General features: G+C 46.9%; 1 protein-coding gene and 2 long non-coding RNA genes across 3 annotated transcripts in view; 1 reads left to right on the top strand and 2 right to left on the bottom strand.

The window, feature by feature from the left end:
* Usp2 (Ubiquitin specific protease 2) overlaps positions 1 to 27,368 on the bottom strand; it is a 227,206-nt gene that overhangs the window by 156,294 nt on the left and 43,544 nt on the right. The gene's annotated exons all lie outside the window — the stretch shown is intronic.
* Positions 3,996 to 14,041, bottom strand: LOC144179283 (uncharacterized). Its single transcript, XR_013324196.1, has 3 exons — positions 13,923 to 14,041; positions 11,216 to 11,318; positions 3,996 to 4,322 (listed from the first exon to the last, which is right to left on the bottom strand). It is a non-coding gene; the product is annotated as an uncharacterized LOC144179283 (long non-coding RNA).
* On the top strand, positions 14,238 to 23,389 carry LOC144179282 (uncharacterized). The gene is made up of 3 exons (XR_013324195.1): positions 14,238 to 14,353; positions 16,800 to 16,902; positions 23,239 to 23,389. It is a non-coding gene; the product is annotated as an uncharacterized LOC144179282 (long non-coding RNA).

The following is a 27,368-nucleotide window of genomic DNA, read 5'->3' as shown; positions in this document are numbered from 1 at the left end:
GCGTATATTTTTTTATTATATTTCCTCTCTTGCCCACTGTAGCATGTTTATTTTATGTCCTAAATGTTAGCAGCAGTCATTAAACAAGTTTACATTTAGAGCTCCTAGAATCCTTCTTTGCTTCATCGCCGAAACATCATGCTGCCGTAGCGGACAGAAATCGTCGTGCGGGGTACTAACTACAAGAAATCGTGGCTACAATACAAACGCTGCACGCCATAGAATCCAGCAAGAAGCGCAGCTTCTAGCGCTTGTACCCCTTCAGGTCGCACTGCCGGTGGAGCGAAGTAGCCAAGACGAAAAGATTGCTGTGGAAAAGAATAGCTGCCTACAGGTATTAAGTCTTGCGAATGAACAACAACACAACGCGTTAGTTCCACTTGGGGTTTTACGCACACAAGTTACACATGGACTATGAGTTGCACCGTAGTGATTGATTTCATTATGGGGTGCAACGCGCCGACGCTACACGATGAGGTACGCCGTAGTGGAGGGCTTCGGATTAATTTTAACCACCTGGGGATCCTTAACGTGCGCCGAAATCTCGAACACACGGGTGTTTTCGCTTTTCGCCTAAAAGCGGCCGGGAATCAAACCCGCGTCCTTAGCCATTAAGCCATCGCGGCGGGTGGCAAGGCATAGAGTTGTCTGCGCTATAAATTAATGAATTAGCTTAACGAATACTTACACGAGCACGTATACGCGACCCATTTTCGGAGTGCTTGACGATTACTCGGATCTCGGATATCTGAGGAGCATCCTTGTTGACCACAAAACCGGTCGTCGGCTGCATATATGTATCTTGGGAATTGTTATATTCGTGTTTCATACGCTTTATATGCTGAGCTAAGCGAAGCAAAATTGCCGAGAATCTTCAATTAAAAGTGTGCTAAAGACCAGACCTAACGCTTTTTACCTCGCCCTGCCCCAAATGCTACATAAATATTCCCAAAAGGGAAATCAAACTCGATCATGCATACAGAAGTTGTGTAGACCTAAAGCTGAACGAAGATGTATGCACGATTTCATTTCTTGGGTAAATGTTTCCCTTAAAGATCACTGCAGCCAGAAGCTTCAGAAGGACCCACGGCCGTTTCTAGATTGGCGAGTGAGATTCCATCACCGCCTTCCTCGGTCGTTATATATGTTTAGCGGATGAGCTGGCGTGCCGAAAAGGTACCGCAGCCCGCTCGGCTCCATTTAGTTAGTCTTTGTTTTTCTGCGGACCGTCTGGGCTTCGGGCCAACAGCGCGATGAGTACACCCGCTAGCGGTTCTTTCCGACGACGACACAAACTGACGAAAAGCTCCCGCAATCGAGGTCGGAAAGCACCTTGGGGATGACGACGACGATGACGTCACGCAAGGCTGCCGGCAGCCTCTCGTGTTTGTTGTGCTGGTAGGTTAAAAAGGTCCGTTATTTATCGGCGATGTCAAAGCAGCTGCTCTATTGTGGCAGAGGGAACGGATGTACTTGTGGAGAGAAAAAGATAACGACACTAGCAGATGGGACTTCAACTTACATCACAACGAGATTCAGAAAGAAATAGCGTGCGACGTAAATGTCAGCTCTGCCCTCGCCCATTCAACACAACATTCTCGACCAGGCGAAAGAGAAAACGATTTTTTTTCCACTGAGTCAAAGGAAACGCCATCTTACGGAAAGGCGTCGTGGTATACCATACCAGAGCGCCACACCGGCATATGTTACGACTGTAAACTGCAGCAGAGTGCTAAAATCGTCTGCGTAACACTCGCGTCAAAGGGGCACTGAAGTGAGTTGTAAACGTTGGCTTACCTCTCCCGATTAAAGTATAGAATGCGCAAGCATTTTTTTTTTCTGGGAGGCATTTTTCACTCTTTTTTTTAAAGTGTAATCCTTTTTACTTTTACAAAAAAAAAAAAAGTGCGTCTGAAAGTTCCGGTCACCTCGCACCATCCCCCTGTCGATTTTCTGACGTCGGATGAGCGCCACACTGGCCATGTCCACTGAGCTAAATTGACAAACAGGCGTCGATATGAACCGCAAAATCTGTGAAAATCAAAACTTTAAATGCTCGGATAGCAAGTAAACACACGACAAACAAGTGTGACGTCAGTCTGACGATAAGCGCGGCGGCTATGCAGGATGTCTTCTCTCTTAAGAGAAGCTAAGGCTTTAGACCTCCGCTGAATACTCAAGTAACATATTATACAATGCAGCCATGAATAATAGGCAAATTCGTTTCAGTGTCCATTTAACGCAAGGGGTGCGGTAGTGGCCCACCTGTGTTATTCTACAGTGATGTGGATAGACGTTCCGACTATTTCTAACGATTGGCGATCAAGCCGTGGGGGAGCTATTCAGAAGGCTCCAACGGTGTCAAAAGGTAAGATCGCACAGCTGGAGCCTGATCTAACGAGGTCGACGAGGGCCGCAAATCACTTAGATCAGTAGAACTAAAATCGCTACTAAACGAGTGCTAGGAAAAAAAAAAAAAAAAAAAAAAACGCCCGTTAAATCAGGACATTCAGAGAATGGGTTTTCGTCATATCCAGCATCAATCAGTTGGCAATCGCTGTTTGTTCAGGCGCACGTGGAAGAACGGAGCAAATCTTCTCATTACGGCCGGATAGTTAGCCTAGTTTAGTGCGCTGCCGCCAAGCACGGTCGAAAGGCTGCGACTTCGAGCAAGACTTCTCTTTCTTTTTCATCGAACGCAAGCGTCCAAATGCGACGGTTGTGACCTCAGACGACGGGTGGCCAGCACGACTGTAGCTGCTCGTGGCACCGTCCTGGATCCGCCGACGCGTATTCCGGTTTCGGCGATGCATCACCCACGAAAGGGAGAAAAGGAGGAGTGCGAGAGGGAAAGGCGAAGGGTTGCGGGGCTGTTCTGCCGGTGTGCACACTCCCCGCTCTTGGCCCGGCGGCCGGCCGGCAGTGAATACCGAAGCGTGCGCCCTTTTCACTTGCGCGAACCGGCAAGTGTTTCAATCGCGCGTTGGATTTCGCCTTCTGGGACGGCTGCGCTGTGATTCAACCACACTCCTAGATCTGGATATTTTAACGAAGTTAAAAGTGCTTCAACTGTGCCTGTGTTGGATTTCGCGTCCCCTTGTGGTGCCCACCGCTGTGCAGCTGTGCATTTCGAAGTGCTTCAACCGGGTCGTTTGATTAAGTTTTACGCTGCAACAGTGTTCTAGGTAATATTACCTAAATACTTTGACATCCGTGCTGTTTTGCAATCGCAGTGTAGCGTTCGCAAATCGTCGCGTAAACGGTTGCTACGCAAGCGTGCATCCACAGTTCACCCTGTGATCGGCCGCCGCTATGAAAATCGTCAACCTTTATTATGAATGAATTCCTGGAGTGTGACAAATATAAATTTAGCCTAATGCCCCATAAAGTTGGGCCGAAGTCACGCTAGGAATACGCGATAAGTATAATCACTTGTCGCCCACCTTGAACATGTTGTACTCAGATTTTCTTACGATTGCTTTCAACCTTGTCACGATGGTTGGCACTTTGTGGCCTGCTGCTTTTTATGCGATGGCACAAACAACCGGGTTGCTTGTTTTGTTTTTTTCTTTATCGTATATCTAGCGCTCCGCCCAAACGAAACGGCAGTTGGCACTAAAGTTTTGCCCAGCCACAATTAAAACTGTCAAATACTCCTGCTCTGATCTTCGCCTCTTAGATTTAGACACGCAGGACTACCTATTTGCACCGGCTCCTCTTCGCGATCGTGTGTTCACGGGTCTTTTTTTTTTTTGCTTGCAAGCCCCAATGGTGCTAGCACCCACATTTATTTACGAGTTGGACTATGAAGCCTCCACTGATGACTTACGTTTGTCCACACACACTGACCAAAACAAGCTACAAGGGGCTTTGGTATCCAGTATTCTTACGCTGGAGCATGCTTCGAGGCATGTGATCACAAAAGCACTTAAGTTTACAGCAAATACAGGTTCTCAAATTGACTGAAAAACTGAAACATAACATTAAGCCTTATAAATCTTTACCTAGTATGTGTGCTAGTTCTGCATCAATTGCTAAAAAAAAAACGCAACACATGCTAATGAACTGATCATGAAAAAGTGACGTAGTGAATAGTAAATCTGTCTGCTGAAAACAATTTTTTAATAAAACTACAGATTTGAATATAGATTACATGTTGCAATGTATGGGTATATGAAACAGCAGAAACCAAGTCCCAAAGCTCGAAAATTCTTTATTAAATGCTTTATAACCTCAAATATACATACAACATTTTACGTGCCCATCAGGTTTATGCCAGGAACATCTGGGCTCAAAACTTTCCACAATTTCTCAGTCAGCACCTGCAACACCAAAAGAAACAAATAAACGCTTCCTTTTACAACCACACCGCAAACGTCAAGTGAATCTAAATTCACAATTGATGGTGTATTTTGTCCCATATATGGCTACATTAATATGTACACAAAAGTTAGTTTAGCCTGCTTTTGAACTATTCTAACTGCTTATTCTGAATTTTTTTTCTACGTGACACCAGAGATCCTTTGCTGATGCAGTCTTGTGTCTAAAACCTGCTTTAGTCCCTTCACACCAAACGGTGTTTTTGACTTTTTTGAGAATTTGTACAAGGCCAAATAATGGCTTACACTAGTAGGATTAAAGTTCTGAGCTAGACTGCTTTTATCTCTGATCTCATTAACAAACTGCACTGCCTTACCCAATAGCTAAGCAGGTGCTTACAGTGTATCTGACAGAACAGCTGTCACACAATGGCCATACAGGACAACTGGGTCGGTTTATCAGTCAGGAATTACATGAGGGGGCACTAGGCTGAGCCCAACTCATCGCACTACTGCTGCAAAAACAAAGTGGAAAAAGATTCTATTTCGGGGGTTGTAGTTGCCGAGGCCACTCTTGGGCTATGAAGCGTGACACAGTGCTAGGTTCGATCCACGTTAATCCTGACATTTGGGTATCTTAACACGCACTGAAATCTGCACACACGGGCGTTTTCGATTTTTTTCTTTTTGCCTTCACTAAAAAAAAAAAAAAAAGGAAAAGAAAAAGTCCTTGGGCTCAGCTGCACAATGCTTTAGGAACTGCGGCTGCTGCTCAGGCACAAGTTGGAGCCATTACTTGACTAGGCACAAATCCTCAAGAGTTGAAAACTGATTTCAGCGCAAAGCGGCAAAACAGCACTTTATTAAAAACAAGAGAAGTGGGAAAGACCTTATAACAACACGCGCTAAAGAATGACCTTTTTGAATAAACACAGTGTCACTTTGTAAATCGTCAATGCCTGGATAGCATATCCTTCATGCACAAGTATACTTAGTTGCTCCTTTAGACCGACAACGATGGCCAGAAGAAGTCAGGCTGCTGCCTTGCACGCCTTGTACTTGCTGCTTCGCCTTAATACTATTACCATAAGTTAGGAGCCAAGTATCTGAAATACCCATCTGTTCGATGCTTTGAACGTGCCGTGTAGGTGTTGTCGTGCAGTAATCCTCATTGGACGACGAGAACGAATGCAAATTAAATGACTCGCGAGCGAAAAATGACGTTACCAAAGTTGATCAGTTGGCGACTCTGGCACCGCTTTACCATTGAGCCAATGCTGTCGACTTGTTTGTAAACAACCTGTAATTTCTCCGCGCCACGTAACATCATTGATAGTGGTTGCGGACTGAAGTAGCGTAGAAAACCGGGCTAGTTGGTGCAGATTCATCTTCGCAGTGCACAAATAACGGGACAAAAAGGAGGATAACAGTGGACAACCAACGAACCAAAACTGAATTTTTGTTCGTTGAGAGACAAACGCTCTCAAGTACTGCTCTCTTCAAGATACGCCAATTCTGCATCTAAAAGTGCTAAAGACGAGCGCTAACACACGAGTCAGACATTTTTCGAATTTTATGTGCTTCCACTATACTTCCCTCACCTTTTGTTCATCGTGCAAGAACAGTACCGTTGTATCATGAAGGAAAAGCGTGCAACCATAATCTTTGCAATGGGTGGGAAGAGGGCCAGAAGGCACTCAGTGAACTGGCCAACATCAAAGCGACCACCATTGAAAGGAATGCAATAAACCACATTTAATCTGTAAGGAACAACCTGTTTCTCATGTTTCACACCACAGCTGTTTGCTCGGCCCTTATTACTAATATTCTTTTCGATGGCGGGACAGCTGCAGTTTAACTTAATTTTGGCTGAAAACACCACATTGATGTTATATCTGCTCCCCACTTCTTTCAAGCGGTGAGATACATCGTGCAGGTACGAGATTACAACTATCTCTTCCTTCACAACATCACAAGCAGGAGACAAGTTTTCTTCACCAAATCCAACAACTGAAGACAGGCCGACCCAATGACTCCGTCACCGTAGCCAGCATTTTTGGGTCCAACTAACTGTTCACCAAAGCTAGACTCAATTAGGTGAAAACAAGACTGAAAACAAAACAAGATGGCTGACCTGAGGCAGTTGACAACAATCCCATATTTTGCAATCCTAGAACGTGCTGATGAAGAGTTCAGTAAAGGCTTCTTCGATTGCCGGCTATAGAGCCAACATACATGATTCTGCTCGAATTTTAACAACAGGTCCAAAAACTGGATTGTTCTTTTGTTTAGCGCCTTGGACATAAAGGTCAGCCTAAATGCGTGACGTTTGAATGCTTTTAAAATGTCTACCATTTTTCTTGTAGGGTCATAGTTTCCACAAAGTACTAGGTAATCGTCAACATACATGAAAATTTTAATTGCCAAACCCTCCAAGTCACGTTACAATACACGGTCAACATGAGCCAAGGAAATGTCACTAACAAGGTGAGGAACTTTAGAACGTCTACAGATTCCAGATCTCTGCACAAAGACACCGTCACACCATCCTACAATAGTTGATGCTAAGTAGAAACGCAGAAGCTCCAAAAAGGATTCCACGGAAATCCCGCAACTTTGCATAAACTTAACCTCGCCGTTGTAGACAGTGATACACTCTTTCACAGAGACCAAAACTTGGTCATACGGAAGGGAGTAGAAAAGGTTTCCAGTGTCAATGCTGAAAGCAGAGCACCAGCCTGGATTACTGCGCGCGCAGTAACCTCATTTGCGCGCTTCGAAGATGAAGGGGCTTGCGCAGCGTGCCCTATCCTGGTCCTCCTGCACTGCAACATCTGCTACCTCAAACACGGAGCTGCGCAGTGGACGCCAGGTCGGCACAGAAATTTTGGCACTCGATGGAGCCCTCTGGCCGACTATGCCACTTATGGTCATCTCCCATCCCTGCGACCGCAGCACCTTCTGCGGCACTGACGTTGATGACTGGACAAGCACCTACGAGAGTGCGAGCGCTCATAACAGATGGGATGCAACCTTGGGGCTGGCCAACGTAATATTTTACCTCAAGGGCCCAGCCAGACTATTGTTGGTTTGAGACACACGAAGCAGACCTGACAAGCTGGGAAACCTGCAAATTGATATTACGTGAGCTGTTCGGAAAGTTTGTTGGCCACCAACTAGCCGCGAAGGAACTTTCTTCCCATGCCAAAACCTCGATGGAGTCATCCATCGCCTATATTCAGGATGGTGTTGCTCTGTGTCACAAGATAGATGCCGACACGTCAGAAACTGGCAAAGTAGGCCATGTGCAGAAAGGAATTGCTGATGGCGCTTTCAACCTGCTTGTTTTTAAGGACTGCACCAGCACAGACGGCATCCTTACAGAGTGCAGACCGTTTAAACATCTTGAAAAGGGCTTCGCAGCCTCTGGAAAATGTTTCTTTGGTTATCAACGTAACTAGTTGATGCATTTATTTTTGTTATTCCCCCCACTGTAATGCCAACAGGCGCTGTGGGTACCAAATAAAGTAAGAAAGAAACAAGCGAAAGCTCACTGTATTGCCCCACAGTTCACTCGACTGCCTAACACGGCTCCCACATCCTATTACGAGTATACTACTCCACTGGAATTTGCCTTCTTTGTTCGACGACTTAATGAAAATAGTATGCCTTGAGCTGGAGGCTACGGCTATGGCTGGCCTACTAGCCCCGACCCGTGAATGAACGTCACCTTCCATCTCCCTAATCCATGCGATATACAGCAAGAGCTCGCAAGCCACACCATTCCACGCATTTGCTCTGTAGCTCACCCGAAAAACGCTTTCACTGTTCCTCGTGTCTTAACTGGTCCCCACCAATATGCCCCACGCCATTTTCAGACACAAAATTCCGAAGAGTGGAGTACTCCTGAAAACAACCCAATATGCTTCCACTGCTGTCACGGTGGGCATGTGGCCCGCTACAGCTTTCGACATTGCCACGCTAAGCCTTCGCCTCACCAGAAGACTAATCAATGCAGCTCAAGGAGGTAATACTGCATCTGTGACCTGGACGACAGATCCTCTATTAACCAAGGAGTCTAAGCCCAATTTACTAGACGTTACTGTTGATGGTGTTGCAGCCCAGGCTCAAACTGACACAAATGCTCACATCTCTGTAATGAGCTTAACCCTCCGCTGGCATCTCCGCAAAGTTCTGACGCCACCCATGCAAACATTTGTTCGAGTTGCCAATGAGAGCACACCTTCAATTGCCGGAATGCGTACCGCCTGAATATGGATTGCCGACCACGATAGTGTCGTTCTCTTCACCATCCTTGAAAAATGCCCCCATGACATTATCCTCAACGTCCATTTTTTTTCGAACCGCTCTCATTGACTGTTCTGCGGGACTTCTCTCTTTTGAATTTTCTTCTGCCAAAAATGCTCAAAAGCACCGTTCTCGTTCCACAGATTATGTCCATTTGCTGTCAAATGCTGTAACATACATGCCCCTGTGATAAAGCCCACCCGTTTCTCACAGTTATTTCTCACCAGATTGTTCGACAAGCCGAGCGGAAGCTACTACAAGCACGTATCCTTGAGTGCCGCCAGAAGCTACGAGCTTTGGAGAAGCAAACCTTCTTTGCACGCCGCCAACTTGAGTATCTTATTCCTGAGGACTTCCCAGATGTGCAGCTGCACACAAACTTCACTGCTAGCATGGCAGAAGGCCGTCATAGAACGTCGCAAGAGAGGAAACTGCAAGCACTCCAGCCGGACGTGCCACAATGCACCCAAGAGGTCATCAACCTATCTCCGTACACACCGGACGAAGAGGAGGCTAAGGTTTTGTCCCGTGGTTTAAATTTTAACACAGAAGCACCCCCGGAGCCAGGAAAGGTGATTTGTGCGGTCGAACGCGCGGTCGGCCAGCTTCCCTCTGAAGTACGGCAAGAAGCGCGCACCCGTGCTATTGGTGTGCTCTCTGGTTTGCGAAGACATTGTGCAAGACTGCACTTATCGGTAGCGGAGAGGCAAGCCATCAGGAGCCTGCGGAATAACAGCAGTATCGCAATCCTTCCTGCTGACAAAGGCAATGCCACGGTCTTGCTAGATAGCAGTGACTACCACACGAAGATGTTGGCCCTTCTCGAAGACCAGCAGACATACGCTCCTCTAGCCCGTGACCCAACTAGCAGGTTACAGTCGAAGCTCCAAGAACTGCTAACCAGGCTTTTCAAGCTAGTCCCTCCGCACCACAAGGGCCTCTACTACAGGTTACTGTGCACGAACGGTTCAGCCCCGGCAATCTACGGTCTGCCTAAAATCCACAAGCCTGGCGTTCCTCTTTGGCCTATCGTCGACTTCTCGAGGTCACCGCTCTACCGACTATCAGGCTACCTTCACCAAGTGTTGAGCCCTCTAGCCGGTAAGACGCCCACGCACGTCGGAAACTCATCCTCTTTTGTTTCGAAGCTGAAGGACGTAACTCTAACTGAAGACGACGTCATGGTTTCGTTCGACGTCAAGTCTCTTTTCACTAGTGTCCCAGTGGATCTGGCAGTAGCCATGTGCGAAGAAGCACTAAACGCGGACATTAGCCTTCCCGATCGCACTCCCTTTGACGTCCCCGAGCTCTGTGAGTTGCTTATGTTTTGTCTGCGCAACACCTATTTTTCTTACGGGGGAAGCCCCTATCAGCAGACCCATGGCACGGCGATGGGTGCGTCCATATCAGTTACTACAGCCAATCTAGTTATGGAGGCTTTAGAGGGGAAGGTATTGGCAACCTTCACACCGGCACCGAGGTTTTTCTGCCGCTATGTCGACGACTGTTTTTGTATTTTAAAAAAGCAAGATGTCCCATGTCTTCTGGACAGCCTCAACGCCCAGAATGTGGATATACAGTTCACCGTGGAGTTCGAGCAAGACAACATGCTTCCCTTTTTTGGATGTTCTTGTTCGCCGCGATGTGGGCGCTCTCTCCTTCTCAGTGTACAGGAAGCCCACACACACGGGTCGTTACCCCAGTTTAGAATCTTGCCACCCTCTCGGCCACAAGACATCCGTTGTGTCGTCCTTGATAAAGCGCGCCGTACGCATCTGCTCAGATGACAGTGCACTGAAACGTGAATTAGGAACGATTCGCCGCAAACTAAGCGCCAATGGCTATCCTAAGCGACTTATTTGCCTGACCAAGTATAAGATACTACAGCCAAGAATGGCCAACAACAGGACATTACGAGCACGCGCAGCCATCCCCTACGTCCCAGGAATAAGCAAAGCATTGTCGCGCGTCTTTTCAAAATACGACATGCGCATTGCCCATGTACCGACCAGCGAGCTCCGCGACGACTGAAAGAGCACCAACGTGATGTAAGAAATCATAATCACATGACGAATGCCATTGCGGAGCACGCGCACAAACATTCCCACAAGATTGACTGGGAGAACACCGCAATTTTAGCTAAGGAAAAGAACACATCATCTCGGCGTCTGCTAGAGCCACTTTTTATCCAATCAACGCCAGCCACAATGAACCGGACGGATGGGACTTTGCCTCCCGTCTACGCATGCTCTCTACGTCATGTGCTGCCTATATAATTGACGACGACGGCTTGTCATACGTAGTGAACAAGGGACCCGTATGTGGTTCCGAAACGTCAATATATTTTTATTCTTGGTCAGTGTTCGCTTTTCTTTTGCAAGTTATTATATGGTCTTCCCTATTACAGACGCGCTGCTTCTGTGAAACGTCACTCTGCCGCACATCATCATTACTGTGGTAGAGAACCAAACCTGCCTTCCCTTTCAGTTTTTCAACTTCAGTTTCACACCTCAAGTCTTTCCGAAGGGGATTTCGCTTGCAATGCTGTGCCCTTTCTGCCATGAATGCTAGCACCCCTGCAGATTTACCTCCTGCAGTGCAGGCGTCCCATCAAGCACCATCAATCAAGGCAGTGGCTGCTTCAGACCTCCCACCGGATCATACCGCCGATCTCCCTCGTCTTCTGGATTCCTGCAAGGACATCTTCGACTTAGACAACCATCCACCAACCCAAACTTCTGCAGTCACTCATCATATCAACACCAACGATGCTTCACTAGTGTACAGGTGGCCCTATTGCGTATCACTTGCTGAACGACTCGTCATCCAAAAGGTAAAAAAAAAAAAAAAATGCTCAGTAAGGATACAGTCGAACCATCGTCCAGTCTGTGGGTGTCTCCAGTCATGTTGGTCAGAGAAAAAGATGGAACGTAGTGCTTCTAGATGGATCATGCAAACTTAACTATTATGAAGGAAGGCCCCATACAGTGGGATGTCATTGATACAATTCTGCATAATACGTTTTTCTTTTCATTCCAAGCTAAAATCCCTTAGAAATAATGCATTTTCGTGCATTTGATACGATCACATTTTTGCTAAAAATTGGATAGCACGACCACGAAAGTGAACCTTGACCATTTTTAGAAACCTTACATTTATTCTTCGGTATACTAGCTCAAACCCCATGTCAACAACCCATGACCTGCATGGCAGCGCCAGTTCTGCGACAAAAACACTGCTGCCGGGCGTGGGCGCTCTGTTCAATGAGGATGATATGTGAGGCGAGGCACTGTGCCATCTAGTGAAACATATCATAATCACAGAGTTTCTCAGTTTGATCATAACCGAGGAGGAAGGTTCCAATGCTCTTGGCAGTCGACCACTTCCCTCCCCAACTTCTCGCCATGCTCTGTGCTTCCTGCTCCGTTCTTTGTTCTCTTTCTGCGCTGTTCCTGTGTTCGGTGGTGTTGCTTATGAGGCTATTTTTGTTCTTGTTCTATTTGACTAGTCTTGTTCTCCTTAGGCTGCCTTGTTGCTGTGCGGGGTGTGCTGCCAGGCTTGTGGCAATGTCGAGGAAACGGAAGGCACTCAGTATAAAAAGAAAAAGTGGAAATTGTACAGAAATTGGAAGAAAACCCGAAGAGGAAATGCGTGGATTTGGCACACAAGCTCGGTTTGCCAGTGTCAACGCTCAACACTATTGCCGGTCAGCAAGAGGAACTTCAAAAGAATCCGCAAGTTTACGGCCCCGATGCGAAACAAGCACAAGGTGCGAAGCATGACCAAATGGAAGACATCCTGCTCACATGGTTGGAGGAAGTTAGAGCGGCAGGATGAACGCCGATAGGTCAGTACTACGCGAAAAAGTTGACAACACTGCGCTCTCCTTGGGCATTGAGGACTCCAAAGCGTCTGGTGGCTGGCTTCACCAATTCAAGGCACAACGCGAAGTGTCATACAGAACAGCGTCCGCCCAAGTGAAAAATACCAGCAGCTTTTTTTTTTTATTTTTACATTTCCGGAGAATTTTCTCCCCCACTTCGAAAAGAAAGTGCAGCACAAATTTACCAGCTACTCCACTGTTGCTCAATAAAATTGAGTTGCTGACGGAGAATGCAGATTTTTTCCCTTTTTTTTAACAAACTCTTTGGATAATACGATTTTCACATAATACTTTTTATTTCCCGGTTCCCCTGAAAAACGTATCAACGAGATTTCACTGTACATGATACATAGACAAGATGCGGCAGGCAACTTGTGAAGGGAGGTAACCTCGTGAAACCAAAGCCTGATTATTCATTCTAATTTCTCCTATATTTCAATATGGTCTAACACCAGCTACTCCACTTCGGCAGACCCAGTGGGGAACATTTCAACACTACTGTCACTGGGGCTCTTCGATTTATAGTCCCGGGCTCACCGCGGATAGTCCGCAGGTAGTCCGAGGATTCGCCGAAGCCATAGGGATACATGGGAAAATCGAACGCCCGACTGCTTCTCGGGGAGTCCGCGGTGAGTCCGACACTGTAAATCGAAGAGCCCCACTGTGTACTGCAGAACGAACATCCATCCCGCATTTAAAAACCCTGCATACGAAGCTGCATCGCGCAAAGTTGTTCTATGGCCACTGAATGTCTTCGCTGAATGTCAAGGAAGCGTCCTCACCGACGCGCTTTGGCGTTGTCTATCAGCGGATTCGTATGTATACAAGTGTTTACAGCAAGAACGGTAAATATATTTCTACGCTCTTCAAGCGCATGTCGGCAAAATGCGATTACTTCGCCGCGTTCGCAGGATTGCGCCGCGCAGTAGAGAACACAGTCGTAGCATACTAGCAGGAATGAACGCATCGTACGGCTTCTTCCACGTTTCGTCACCCCGTGACTACAGTTTACCTCAACACCAATTTATAACGCACGCCCTTAAAGAGCTTACACTCTAAAAAGCGCTACAACCTTTCTGGTAACCTTGAGTGAGTGTAAAAGCGTAGCCACCGCGCACATCACGTCGCAGCTAGCGCCGTCTTCAATGCGAACGCGGTCGTCGACGCGGCTACGTGACCGTGCCGCTGACAGACTCAAGGAAAGTGTATTTGGGGGCTCTAGAGCAACGTATTTAAATTTAGCCCATGTTTGCGAATAACAAATGATTCCTTGAGTGCTTTAGTTACATTGTCATTCAGAATGTGCCTAGCCAGTTATGTCCAACATACGGAGAGCGCACGGCGTTTGCAGTACACGGACAGGTATATAATTACCCGTCCCTCTTAACACCAGCCCTTAAAAAATATCTTACCTTTCGTTCATGACGCAAAAAGATGCCGAGGAGAAAGCAGCAGGTTTCGTTATCTACAAGAAATCGATGCTGGCTTGCGCTTTGAAACTCGTACACAACAGGCAAATGGCTTCGGCTTGACATGGCTTGACCAGTGTTGCTTTTGCCATGCGCAAACTTAATTCAACTAAAGTTTTCTGTTACACGACTTTTATACTCTGTTACCTTTGCAAATAACAAATAACGAGCGGCCATATTTAGCCGGTTGTGTGACAGAGTTTTTTAGTTAAATTAAGTTTGCGCAAGGCAAAAGCAACACTGGTCAAGCCATGTCAAGCCGAAGCCACTTGCCTATTGTGTACGAGTTTCAAAGCGCAAGCCAGCATCGATTTCTTGTAGATAACGAAACCTGCTGCTTTCTCCTCGGCATCTTTTTGCGTCATAAACGAAAGGTAAGATATTTTTTAAGCGCTGGTATCAAGAGGGACGGGTAATCATATACCTGTCCGTGTACTGCAAATGCCGTGCGCTCTCCGTATGTTGGACATAACTGGCTAGGCACATTCTGAATGACAATGTAACTAAAGCACTCAAGGAATCATTTGTTATTCGCAAACATGGGCTAAATTTAAATACGTTGTTCTAGAGCGCCCAAATACACTTTCCTTGAGGCTGTCAGCGGTACGTTCGCGTAGCCGCGTCGACGACCGCATTCGCATTGAAGTCGGCGCTAGCTACGACGTGATGTGCGCGGTGGCTACGCTTTTACATTCACTCAAGGTTACCAGAAAGGTTGTAGCGCTTTTTAGAGTGTAAGCTCTTTAAGGGCGTGCGTTATAAATTGGTGTTGAGGTAAACTGTAGTCACGGGGTGACGAAACGTGGAAGAAGCCGTACGATGCGTTCATTCCTGCTAGTATGCTACGACTGTGTTCTCTACTGTGCGGCTCATTCCTGCGAACGCGGCGAAGTAATCGCATTTTGCCGATATGTGCTTGAAGGGCGTAGTAATATATTTACCGTTCTTGCTGTAAACGCTTGTATACATACGAATCCGCTGATAGACGACGCCAAAGCGCGTCGGTGAGGACGCTTCCTTGACATTCAGCGAGGACATTCAGTGGCCATAGAACAACTTTGCGCGATGCAGCTTCGTATGCAGGGTTTTTAAATGCGGGATGGATGTTCGTTCTGCAGTACACAGTGACAGTAGTGTTGAAATGTTCCCCACTAGCTCTGCCGAAGTGGGGTAGCTGGTGTTAGACCATATTGAAATATAGGAGGAATTAGCATGACTAATCAGGCTTTGGTTGCACGAAGTTACCTCCCTTCACAAGTTGCCAGCCACATCTTGTCTATGTATCATGTACAGTGAAATCTCGTTGATAAGTTTTTCAGGGGAACCGGGAAATAAAAAGCATTATGTGAAAATCGTATTATCCAAAGAGCTTGTTAAAAAAAAAGGAGAAAAATCTAGCTGCATTCTCCGTCAGCAACTCAATTTTATTGAGCAACAGTGGAGTAGCTGGTAAATTTGTGCTGCACTTTCTTTTCGAAGTCTGGGACAAAATTCTCCGGAAATGTAAAAATAAAAAAAAGCTGCTGGTATTTTTCACTTGGGCGGACGCTGTTCTGTATGACACTTCACGTTGCGCCTTGAATTGGTGAAGCCAGCCACCAGACGCTTTGGAGTCCTCAATGCCCAAGGAGAGCGCAGTGTTGTCAACTTTTTCGCGTAGTACTGACCTATCGGCGTTCATCCTGCCGCTCTAACTTCCTCCCACCATGTGAGCAGGATGTCTTCCATTTGGTCATGCTTCGCACCTTGTGCTTGTTTCGCATCAGGGCCGGAAACTTGCAGATTCTTTTGAAGTTCCTCTTGCTGACCGGCAATAGTGTTGAGCGTTGACACTGGCAAACCGAGCTTGTGTGCCAAATCCACGCATTTCCTCTTCGGGTTTTCTTCCAATTTCTGTACAATTTCCACTTTTTCTTTTTATACTGAGTGCCTTCCGTTTCCTCGACATTGCCACAAGCCTGGCAGCACACCCCGCACAGCAACAAGGCAGCCTAAGGAGAACAAGACTAGTCAAATAGAACAAGAACAAAAATAGCCTCATAAGCAACACCACCGAACACAGGAACAGCGCAGAAAGAGAACAAAGAACGGAGCAGGAAGCACAGAGCATGGCGAGAAGTTGGGGAGGGAAGTGGTCGACTGCCAAGAGCATTGGAACCTTCTTCCTCGATTATGATCAAACTGAGAAACTCTGTGATTATGATATGTTTCACTAGATGGCACATTGCCTCGCCTCACATATCATCCTCATTGAACAGAGCGCCCACGCCCGGCAGCAGTGTTTTTGTCGCAGAACCGGCGCTGCCATGCAGGTCATGGGTTGTTGACATGGGGTTTGAGCTAGTATACCGAAGAATAAATGTAAGGTTTCTAAAAATGGTCAAGGTTCACTTTCGTGGTCGTGCTATCCAATTTTTAGCAAAAATGTGATCGTATCAAATGCACGAAAATGCATTATTTCTAAGGGATTTTGGCTTGGAATGAAAAGAAAAACGTATTATGCAGAATTGTATCAATGAGATCCCACTGTATAAGGCCTTCCTTCATAATAGTAAAGTTTGCATAATCCATCTAGAAGCACTATGTCCCATCTTTTTCTCTGACCAACACGACTGGAGACACCCGCAGACTGGAAGATGGTTCAACTGTATCCTTACTGAGCATTTTTTTTTTTTTACCTTTTGGATGACGAGTCGTACAGCAAGTGATACGCAATAGGGCCACCTGTACACTAGTGAAGCATCGTTGGTGTTGATATGATGGGTGACTGCAGAAGTTTGGGTTGGTGGATGGTTGTCTAAGTCGAAGATGTCCTTGCAGGAATCCAGAAGACGAGGGAGATCGGCGGTATGATCCGGTGGGAGGTCTGAAGCAGCCACTGCCTTGATTGATGGTGCTTGATGGGACGCCTGCACTGCAGGAGGTAAATCTGCAGGGGTGCTAGCATTCATGGCAGAAAGGGCACAGCATTGCAAGCGAAATCCCCTTGGGAAGGACTTGAGGTGTGAAACTGAAATTGAAAAACTGAAAGGGAAGGCAGGTTCGGTTCTCTACCACAGTAATGATGATGTGCGGCAGAGTGACGTTTCACAGAAGCAGCGCGTCTGTAATAGGGAAGACCATATAATAACTTGCAAAAGAAAAGCGAACACTGACCAAGAATAAAAATATATTGACGTTTCGGAACCACATACGGGTTCCTTGTTCACTACGTAAGACAAGCCGTCGTCATCAATTATATAGGCAGCACATGACGTAGAGAGCATGCGCAGACGGGAGGCAAAGTCCCATCCGTCCGGTTCATTGCGGCTGGCGTTGATTGGATAAAAAGTGACTCTAGCAGACGCCAAGATGATGTGTTCTTTTCCTTAGCTAAAATTGCGGTGTTCTCCCAGTCAATCTTGTGGGAATGATTGTGCGCGTGCTCCGCAATGGCAATGGCATTCGTCATGTGATTATGATTTCTTACATCACGTTGGTGCTCTTTCAGTCGTCGCGGAGCTCGCTGGTCGGTACATGGGCAATGCGCAAGTCGTATTTTGAAAAGACGTGCGACAATGCATCGCTTATTCCTGGGACGTAGGGGATGGCTGCGCGTGCTCGTAATGTCCTGTTGTTGGCCATTCTTCGCTGTAGTACCTTATTCTTGGTTCGGCAAATAAGTCGCTTAGGATAGCCATTGGCGATTAGTTTGCGGCGAATCGTTCCTAATTCACGTTTCAGTGCACTGTCATCTGAGCAGATGCGTACGGCGCGCTTTATCAAGGACGACACAACGGATGTCTTGTGGCCGAGAGGGTGGCAAGATTCTAAACTGGGGTAACGACCCGTGTGTGTGGGCTTCCTGTACACTGAGAAGGAGAGAGCGCCCACATCGCGGCGAACAAGAACATCCAAAAAAGGGAAGCATGTTGTCTTGCTCGAACTCCACGGTGAACTGTATATCCACATTCTGGGCGTTGAGGCTGTCCAGAAGACATGGGACATCTTGCTTTTTTAAAATACAAAAACAGTCGTCGACATAGCGGCAGAAAAACCTCGGTGCCGGTGTGAAGGTTGCCAATACCTTCCCCTCTAAAGCCTCCATAACTAGATTGGCCGTAGTAACTGATATGGACGTACCCATCGCGGTGCCATGGGTCTGCTGATAGGGGCTTCCCCCGTAAGAAAAATAGGTGTTGCGCAGACAAAACATAAGCAACTCACAGAGCTCGGGGACGTCAAAGGGAGTGCGATCGGGAAGACTAATGTCCGCGTTTAGTGCTTCTTCGCACATGGCTACTGCCAGATCCACTGGGACACTAGTGAAAAGAGACTTGACGTCGAACGAAACCATGACGTCGTCTTCAGGTAGAGTTACGTCTTTCAGCTTCGAAACAAAAGAGGATGAGTTTCCGACGTGCGTGGGCGTCTTACCGGCTAGAGGGCTCAACACTTGGTGAAGGTAGCCTGATAGTCGGTAGAGCGGTGACCTCGAGAAGTCGACGATAGGCCAAAGAGGAATGCCAGGCTTGTGGATTTTAGGCAGACCGTAGATGGCCGGGGCTGAACCGTTCGTGCACAGTAACCTGTAGTAGAGGCCCTTGTGGTGCGGAGGGACTAGCTTGAAAAGCCTGGTTAGCAGTTCTTGGAGCTTCGACTGTAACCTGCTAGTTGGGTCACGGGCTAGAGGAGCGTATGTCTGCTGGTCTTCAAGAAGGGCCAACATCTTCGTGTGGTAGTCACTGCTATCTAGCAAGACCGTGGCATTGCCTTTGTCAGCAGGAAGGATTGCGATACTGCTGTTATTCCGCAGGCTCCTGATGGCTTGCCTCTCTGCTACCGATAAGTGCAGTCTTGCACAATGTCTTCGTAAACCAGAGAGCACACAAATAGCACGGGTGCGCGCTTCTTGCCGTACTTCAGAGGGAAGCTGGCCGACCACGCGTTCGCCCGCACAAATCACCTTTCCTGGCTCCGGGGGTGCTTCTGTGTTAAAATTCAAACCACGGGACAAAACCTCAGCCTCCTCTTCGTCCGGTGTGTACGGAGATAGGTTGATGACCTCTTGGGTGCATTGTGGCACGTCCGGCTGGAGTGCTTGCAGTTTCCTCTCTTGCGACGTTCTATGACGGCCTTCTGCCATGCTAGCAGTGAAGTTTGTGTGCAGCTGCACATCTGGGAAGTCCTCAGGAATAAGATACTCAAGTTGCCGGCGTGCAAAGAAGGTTTGCTTCTCCAAAGCTCGTAGCTTCTGGCGGCACTCAAGGATACGTGCTTGTAGTAGCTTCCGCTCGGCTTGTCGAACAATCTGGTGAGAAATAACTGTGAGAAACGGGTGGGCTTTATCACAGGGGCATGTATGTTACAGCATTTGACAGCAAATGGACATAATCTGTGGAACGAGAACGGTGCTTTTGAGCATTTTTGGCAGAAGAAAATTCAAAAGAGAGAAGTCCCGCAGAACAGTCAATGAGAGCGGTTCGAGAAAAAATCGACGCCGAGGATAATGTCATGGGGGCATTTTTCAAGGACGGTGAAGAGAGCAACACTATCGTGGTCGGCAATCCATATTCAGGCGGTACGCATTCCGGCAATTGAAGGTGTGCTCTCATTGGCAACTCGAACAAATGTTTGCATGGGTGGCGTCAGAACTTTGCGGAGATGCCAGCGGAGGGTTAAGCTGTTTACAGAGATGTGAGCATTTGTGTCAGTGAGAGCCTGGGGTGCAACACCATCAACAGTAACGTCTAGTAAATTGGGCTTAGACTCCTTGGTTAATAGAGGATCTGTCGTCCAGGTCACAGATGCAGTATTACCTCCTTGAGCTGCATTGATTAGTCTTCTGGTGAGGCGAAGGCTTAGCGTGGCAATGTCGAAAGCTGTAGCGGGCCACATGCCCACCGTGACAGCAGTGGAAGCATATTGGGTTGTTTTCAGGAGTACTCCACTCTTCGGAATTTTGTGTCTGAAAATGGCGTGGGGCATATTGGTGGGGACCAGTTAAGACACGAGGAACAGTGAAAGCGTTTTTCGGGTGAGCTACAGAGCAAATGCGTGGAATGGTGTGGCTTGCGAGCTCTTGCTGTATATCGCATGGATTAGGGAGATGGAAGGTGACGTTCATTCACGGGTCAGGGCTAGTAGGCCAGCCATAGCCGTAGCCTCCAGCTCACGGCGTACTATTTTCATTAAGTCGTCGAACAAAGAAGGGCAAATTCCAGTGGAGTGGTATACTCGTAATAGGATGTGGGAGCCGTGTTAGGCATTCGAGTGAACTGTGGGGCAATACAGTGAGCTTTCGCTTGTTTCTTTCTTACTTTATTTGGTACCCACAGCGCCTGTTGGCATTACAGTGGGGGGAATAACAAAAATAAATGCATCAACTAGTTACGTTGATAACCAAAGAAACATTTTCCAGAGGCTGCGAAGCCCTTTTCAAGATGTTTAAACGGTCTGCACTCTGTAATGATGCCGTCTGTGCTGGTGCAGTCCTTATAAACAAGCAGGTTGAAAGCGCCATCAGCACTTCCTTTCTGCACATGGCCTACTTTGCCAGTTTCTGACGTGTCGGCATCTATCTTGTGACACAGAGCAACACCATCCTGAATATAGGCGACGGATGACTCCATCGAGGTTTTGGCATGGGACTTAGCATCAACTATTGTAGGATGGTGTGACAGTGTCTTTGTGCAGAGATCTGGAATCTGTAGACGTTCTAAAGTTCCTCACCTTGTTAGTGACATTTTCTTGGCTCATGTTGACCGTGTATTGGAACGTGACTTGGAGGGTTTGGCAAATAAAATTTTCATGTATGTTGACGATTACCTAGTACTTTGTGGAAACTATGGCCCTACAAGAAAAGTGGTAGACATTTTAAAAGCATTCAAACGTCACGCATTTAGGCTGACCTTTATGTCCAAGGCGCTAAACGAAAGAACAATCCAGTTTTTGGACCTGTTGTTAAAATTCGAGCAGAATCATGTATGTTGGCTCTATAGCCGGCAATCGAAGAAGCCTTTACTGAACTCTTCATCAGCACGTTCTAGGATTGCAAAATATGGGATTGTTGTCAACTGCCTCAGGTCAGCCATCTTGTTTTGTTTTCAGTCTTGTTTTCACCTAATTGAGTCTAGCTTTGGTGAACAGTTAGTTGGACCCAAAAATGCTGGCTACGGTGACGGAGTCATTGGGTCGGCCTGTCTTTAGTTGTTGGATTTGGTGAAGAAAACTTGTCTTCTGCTTGTGATGTTGTGAAGGAAAAGATAGTTGTAATCTCGTACCTGCACGATGTATCTCACCGCTTGAAAGAAGTGGGGTGCAGATATAACATCAATGTGGTGTTTTCAGCCAAAATTAAGTTAAACTGCTGCTGTCCCGCCATCGAAAAGAATATTAGTAATAAGGGCCGAGCAAACAGCTGTGGTGTGAAATATGAGAAACAGGTTGTTCCTTAGAGATTAAACGTGGTTTATTGCATTCCTTTCAATTGTGGTCGCTTTGATGTTGGCCAGTTCACTGAGTGCCTTCTGGCCCTCTTCCCACCCATTGCAAAGATTGTGGTTGTACGCTTTTCCTTCATGATACAAGGGTACTGTTCTCGCACGATGAACAAAAGGTGAGGGAAGTATAGTGGAAGCACATAAAATTCGAAAAATGTCTGACTCGTGTGTTAGCGCTCGTCTTTAGCACTTTTAGATGCAGAATTGGCGTATCTTGAAGAGAGCAGTACTTGAGAGCGTTTGTCTGTACAGTTGCTTATAGTGGGTTCATGTGTCATGTTTTTATGTTTTATACCTTCGATGGCTTTATATTTGTCTCTTCAATAAAAATTCGGTTTTGGTTCAGTGGTTGTCCAGTGTTATCCTCCTTTTTGTCCCGTTATTTGTGCGCTGCGAAGATGAATCTACACCAACTAGCCCGGTTTTCTACGCTACTTCAGTCCGCAACCACTATCAATGACGTTACGTGGCGCGGAGAAATTACAGGTTGTTTACAAACAAGTCGACAGCATTGGCTCAATGGTAAAGCGGTGCAAGATTTGTGAACTGATCAACTTTGGTAACGTCATTTTTCGCTCGCGAGTCATTTAATTTGCATTCGTTCTCGTCGTCCAATGAGGATTACTGCACGACAACACCTACACGGCACGTTCAAAGCATCGAACAGATGGGTATTTCAGTTACTTGGCTCCTAACTTATGGTAATAGTATTAAGGCGAAGCAGCAAGTACAAGGCGTGCAAGGCAGCAGCCTGACTTCTTCTGGCCATCGTTGTCGGTCTAAAGGAGCAACTAAGTATACTTGTGCATGAAGGATATGCTATCCAGGCATTGACGATTTACAAAGTGACACTGTGTTTATTCAAAAAGGTCATTCTTTAGCGCGTGTTGTTATAAGGTCTTTCCCACTTCTCTTGTTTTTAATAAAGTGCTGTTTTGCCGCTTTGCGCTGAAATCAGTTTTCAACTCTTGAGGATTTGTGCCTAGTCAAGTAATGGCTCCAACTTGTGCCTGAGCAGCAGCCGCAGTTCCTAAAGCATTGTGCAGCTGAGCCCAAGGACTTTTTCTTTTCCTTTTTTTTTTTAGTGAAGGCAAAAAGAAAAAAATCGAAAACGCCCGTGTGTGGAGATTTCAGTGCGTGTTAAGATACCCAAATGTCAGGATTAACGTGGATCGAACCTAGCACTGTGTCATGCTTCATAGCCCGAGAGTGGCCTTGGCAACTACAACCCCCGAAATAGAATCTTTTTCCACTTTGTTTTTGCAGCAGTGGTGCGATGAGTTGGGCTCAGCCTAGTGCCCCCTCATGTAATTCCTGACTGATAAACCGACCCAGTTGTCCTGTATGGCCATTGTGTGACAGCTGTTCTGTCAGATACACTGTAAGCACCTGCTTAGCTATTGGGAAAGGCAGTGCAGTTTGTTAACGAGATCAGAGATCAAAGCAGTCTAGCTCAGAACTTTAATCCTACTAGTGTAAGCCATGATTTGGCCTTGTACAAATTCTCAAAAAAGTCAAAAATACCATTTGGTGTGAAGGGACTAAAGCAGGTTTTAGACACAAGACTGCATCGGCAAAGGATCTCTGGTGTCACGTAGAAAAAAAATTCAGAATAAGCAGTTAGAATAGTTCAAAAGCAGGCTAAACTAACTTTTGTGTACATATTAATGTAGCCCTATACGGGACAAAATACACCATCAATTGTGAATTTAGATTCACTTGGCATTTGCGGTGTGGTTGTAAAAGGAAGCGTTTATTTGTTTCTTTTGGTGTTGCAGGTGCTGACTGAGAAATTGTGGAAAGTTTTGAGCCAAGATGTTCCTGGCCTAAACCGTGATGGGCACGTAAAATATTGTACAGGGTGTTGCGACGATAACTGGAACACTTAAAAAAATTTTCCTGAGCGATCCGCCGCTCTGTTCGCGCTCAAACTTCACACAAAGGTCGCATTTTGTGGTCTATTTTGTTTGACACCGAGAACAACAACGGTACTTACCTGTTTATTCTGAAAATAAATAATAACGATTTTCGCCTATGGGAAAATGGCCGCTGATATGGACGTGCGAGCCAGCGCAAGTTGATGTTGGAACGACGGAACCACCTGCAGAGTGAAACGCATGTTTGGGATTCACGTACAGAGCCAAATGGTGCAGCAGACGATCAGAAAATGCACCTAGAAATGAGCTAACAGACGATCAGAAAACCCGGTTTTCGGGCTCGCACGTCCAAATCGCCGCCATTTTCCCATAGGCGAAAATCGTTTTTATTTATTTTCAGAATAAACAGGTAACTACCGTTGTTGTTCCCGGTGTCAAACAAAATAGACCACAAAATGCAACCTTTGTGTGAAGTTTGAGCGTGAACAGAGCGGCGGATCGCTCAGGAAAAATTTTTAAAGTGTTCCAGTTATCGTCGCAACACACTGTATATTTGAGGTTATAAAGCATTTAATAAAGAATTTTCGAGCTTTGGGACTTGGTTTCTGCTGTTTCATATGCCCATACATTGCAACATGTAATCTATATTAAAATCTGTAGTTTTATTAAATAATTGGTTTCAGCAGACAGATTTACTATTCACTACGTCACTTTTTCATGATCAGTTCATTAGCATGTGTTGCGGGTTTTTTTTTTTTTTTAGCAATTGATGCAGAACTAGCACACATACTAGGTAAATATTTATAAGGCTTAATGTTATGTTTCAGTTTTTCAGTCAATTTGAGAACCTGTATTTGCTGTAAACTTAAGTGCTTTTGTGATCACATGCCTTGAAGCATGCTCCAGCGTAAGAATACTGGATACCAAAGCCCCTTGTAGCTTGTTTTGGTCAGTGTGTGTGGACAAACGTAAGTCATCAGTGGAGGCTTCATATTCCAACTCGCAAATAAATGTGGGTGCTAGCACCATTGGGGCTTGCAAGCAAAAAAGAAAAAGACCCATGAACACACGATCGCGAAGAGGAGGCGGTGCAAAGGTAGTCCTGCGTGTCTAATCTAAGAGGCGAAGATCAGAGCAGGAGTATTTGACAGTTCTAATTCTGCCTGGGCGAAACTTTAGTGCCAACTGCCATTTCGTCTGGGCGGAGCGCTAGATACGATAAAGAAAAAAACAAAACAAGCAACCCGGTTGTTTGTGCGACCGCATAAAAAGCAGCAGGGCAGAAAGTGCAACCATCGTGACAAGGTTGAAAGCAATCGTCAGAAAATCTGAGTACCAAAATGTTCGAGGTGGGCTACAAGTGATTATACTTATCGCGTATTCCCAGCGTGACTTAGGCCCAACTTTATGGGGCATTAGGCTAAATTTCTATTTGTCACACTCCAGGAATTCATTCATAATAAAGGTTGACTTTCACAGCGGCGGCCGATCACAGGGTGAACTGTGGATGCACGCTTGCGTAGCAACCGTTCACGCGACGATTTGCGAATGCTACACTGCGATTGCAAAACAGCACGGATTACAAAGTATTTAGGTAATGTTACCTAGAACACTGTTGCAGCGTAAAACTTAATCAAACGACCCGGTTGAAGCACTTCGAAACGCACAGCGGTGGGTATCACAAGCGGACGCGAAATCCAACACAGACACAGTTGAAGCACTTCTAACTTCGTTAAAATATACAGAACTAGGAGTGTGGTTGAATAACAGCGCATCCGTCCCAGAAAGCGAAATCCAACGCGCGAATGAAACACTTGCCGCTTCACATGGAGGAAAGAAATGGGTATTCACTGCCTGCCGGCCGCCGGGCCAAGAGCGGGGAGTGTGTGCGCCGGCAGAACAGCCCCGCAACCCTTCGCCTTTCCCTCTCGCACTCCTCCTTTTCTCCCTTTCGTGGGTGATGCATCGCCGAAATCGGAATACGCTCCGCCGACACAGCGCCCCAGGGTCGATTAGATTAGAATATTCTTACACCGTGGACGCACCCGACGAGGCTATACACTGATTAGACCTCTCTGGCCGCGGTCAGTGTTTACAGCTCGCGTGCTCTTGGCAAGGGCACGCATTTCTCCCGTGGCAGCCGACATAGATACACTCGCTTCGTCGGTTATCGACCGCTCCAGTAAAGAAGCACACGCGACAGAGCTGCGGTGGTAAAAGCGCAAGGCGGCCAACTAACGAGGCGCAGGGGAAGGCTCTCGCCGGCGATCGACAGCAAGGGCCGAGTCAATCGTGGCGGCCGACGCTAATCGAGGCTTCCACTTCGCGGAGGAAGAGGAGGCGGCTGTCGCGAAGGAGGCGACCGAGCGCTACGTCGCAAGGTCAATCACTGCATGGCGTGTCCAGCGCCGAGTCCAGCGACACCCTTCGCCGAGTGGTCAGTCGTCCCTGTCGCTCAGCGTGAGTCAAGTCTTGGCCAACACCCCCAAATTACATAATGCGTGCGTGTTTCTTCTGCAGAGGAAGAGCGCATAACAAAGAAAAACAATGTAAAATTCACTGCACCAACCGTAGCGAGCCCCATAGGGCTGCTTTCACCTGACCCCTGGCGCTTTTTATCGGCCTCCATCCTCGGGTGGAAGCCCTTCAGCACTGTATAGTCTTGGTACAGTGCTGCGAAAGCAGCTTGATATTTTCAGTGTGCAAGCAGGCGCGCAGGCTAGCTTTGCCTATTTCTGAAGCAGTTTAGTGCGCTTAATAATGAACACGACGGGTAAAAGAGCACACTTGGATGGCCACGCCCAGAAGGACACGAAAGGCAGCGCATTTATTCGCTCACCGTGAACTCGGTGGACGCATATATCGCTTTTGCGAGTGCGTGCGTGCGCGTGCATGTGGTGACTCACCGCAGAACCATTCGCTTGCAGCGCAGAAGGGGAAAAAGAGAGACAGAGGCCTGCGGAGGATATGTGAACCTCGAGTGATTTTCGCTGATCCAGCGGCGCAGTACGGTGGACAGCAAGAAACCCTCCTTTCCAAGGGGAAAAAAGAGAATAGAATCAGTGTAAGCCTATAGGAGAGCGCATCGGATCCTGGCATATAGCAGCAACTATAGTGTCATGTCACATCCGCTGAGATGGGCATGAATCATCACGGAGCTGTATATTTAAAGCGACAGCGCTATTCTAGAACAGGACCTGTAGCCTGGGAGCGAAATCTATTGACGGCGTAACTATGCGGTACCGCATGTACGTGTGGCGTTAGTCCGATCTCGGGTGACCGATAAGGCCGATAAGAGATATCTTGGAGCGATCGCAAGATACACGGCCTGTATACACCGTATCACGATTGTTGCCACGGTTAGTGCGCCTTATATAAGGTTAAAAGAAAAGGCAAGCCTTTGCAAATGTATACCTGGAGTCGCACTGCTGGAAACATTACCGAAGAATTCATGACGCCCTCTAGAAGCAGCTGGAGGGGCAATGCCACTTTTGGTGCACGCTGCAGTCAAAAGTAAAACGGAGAGCGACAGGGTGACGTATGCGCAGATAACAAACACCGTTGAATAATGCAGTAATGCTCCGGTATACAAAAAATATAAAAACAAATAGCGGCGAAGATGAAGGAGGGAGATTTTCGACGCTCCGCCTCAGCTCTAGTACTCGTATTTCAGTTCACTCTTTGCCCTTTTTTATGCGGACGTCACGCAGCCCAGAAAACAGTGGCGACGGCGCGGTGAACTTGGTTCGGGCACGGCAGCATTTGTAATTACACCACCTGAAACAACTTGGGAGCGTCAAACCGTCAATCTGGGTACAAGTATACAGCAACTGAATGTGTGGAGGCATCAGCGGCTCCCTGGAAACTTTGGGCACCTAAGCATTTCTGAGTTGGCGATGCGAAAGCATTGACGTCCAATCGAACGCCACCGAGCGCGCCTTCGAATTTCGGGATGCGTGCGATGATGCTTCCCAGTTTTGCAGCGCGGCATGTTTTTTTAATTTTGTGATTGAATTTCAGCGCGTTACTTT

Source organism: Haemaphysalis longicornis, unplaced genomic scaffold (genome assembly GCF_048455015.1).
Source record: "Haemaphysalis longicornis isolate Haplotype H1 unplaced genomic scaffold, Haemaphysalis longicornis Haplotype H1 scaffold_4, whole genome shotgun sequence".
NCBI lineage: Eukaryota > Metazoa > Arthropoda > Arachnida > Ixodida > Ixodidae > Haemaphysalis > Haemaphysalis longicornis.
The sequence above is the reverse complement of the archived record's forward strand: the minus strand, read 5'-3'. Positions and strand labels throughout refer to the sequence as shown.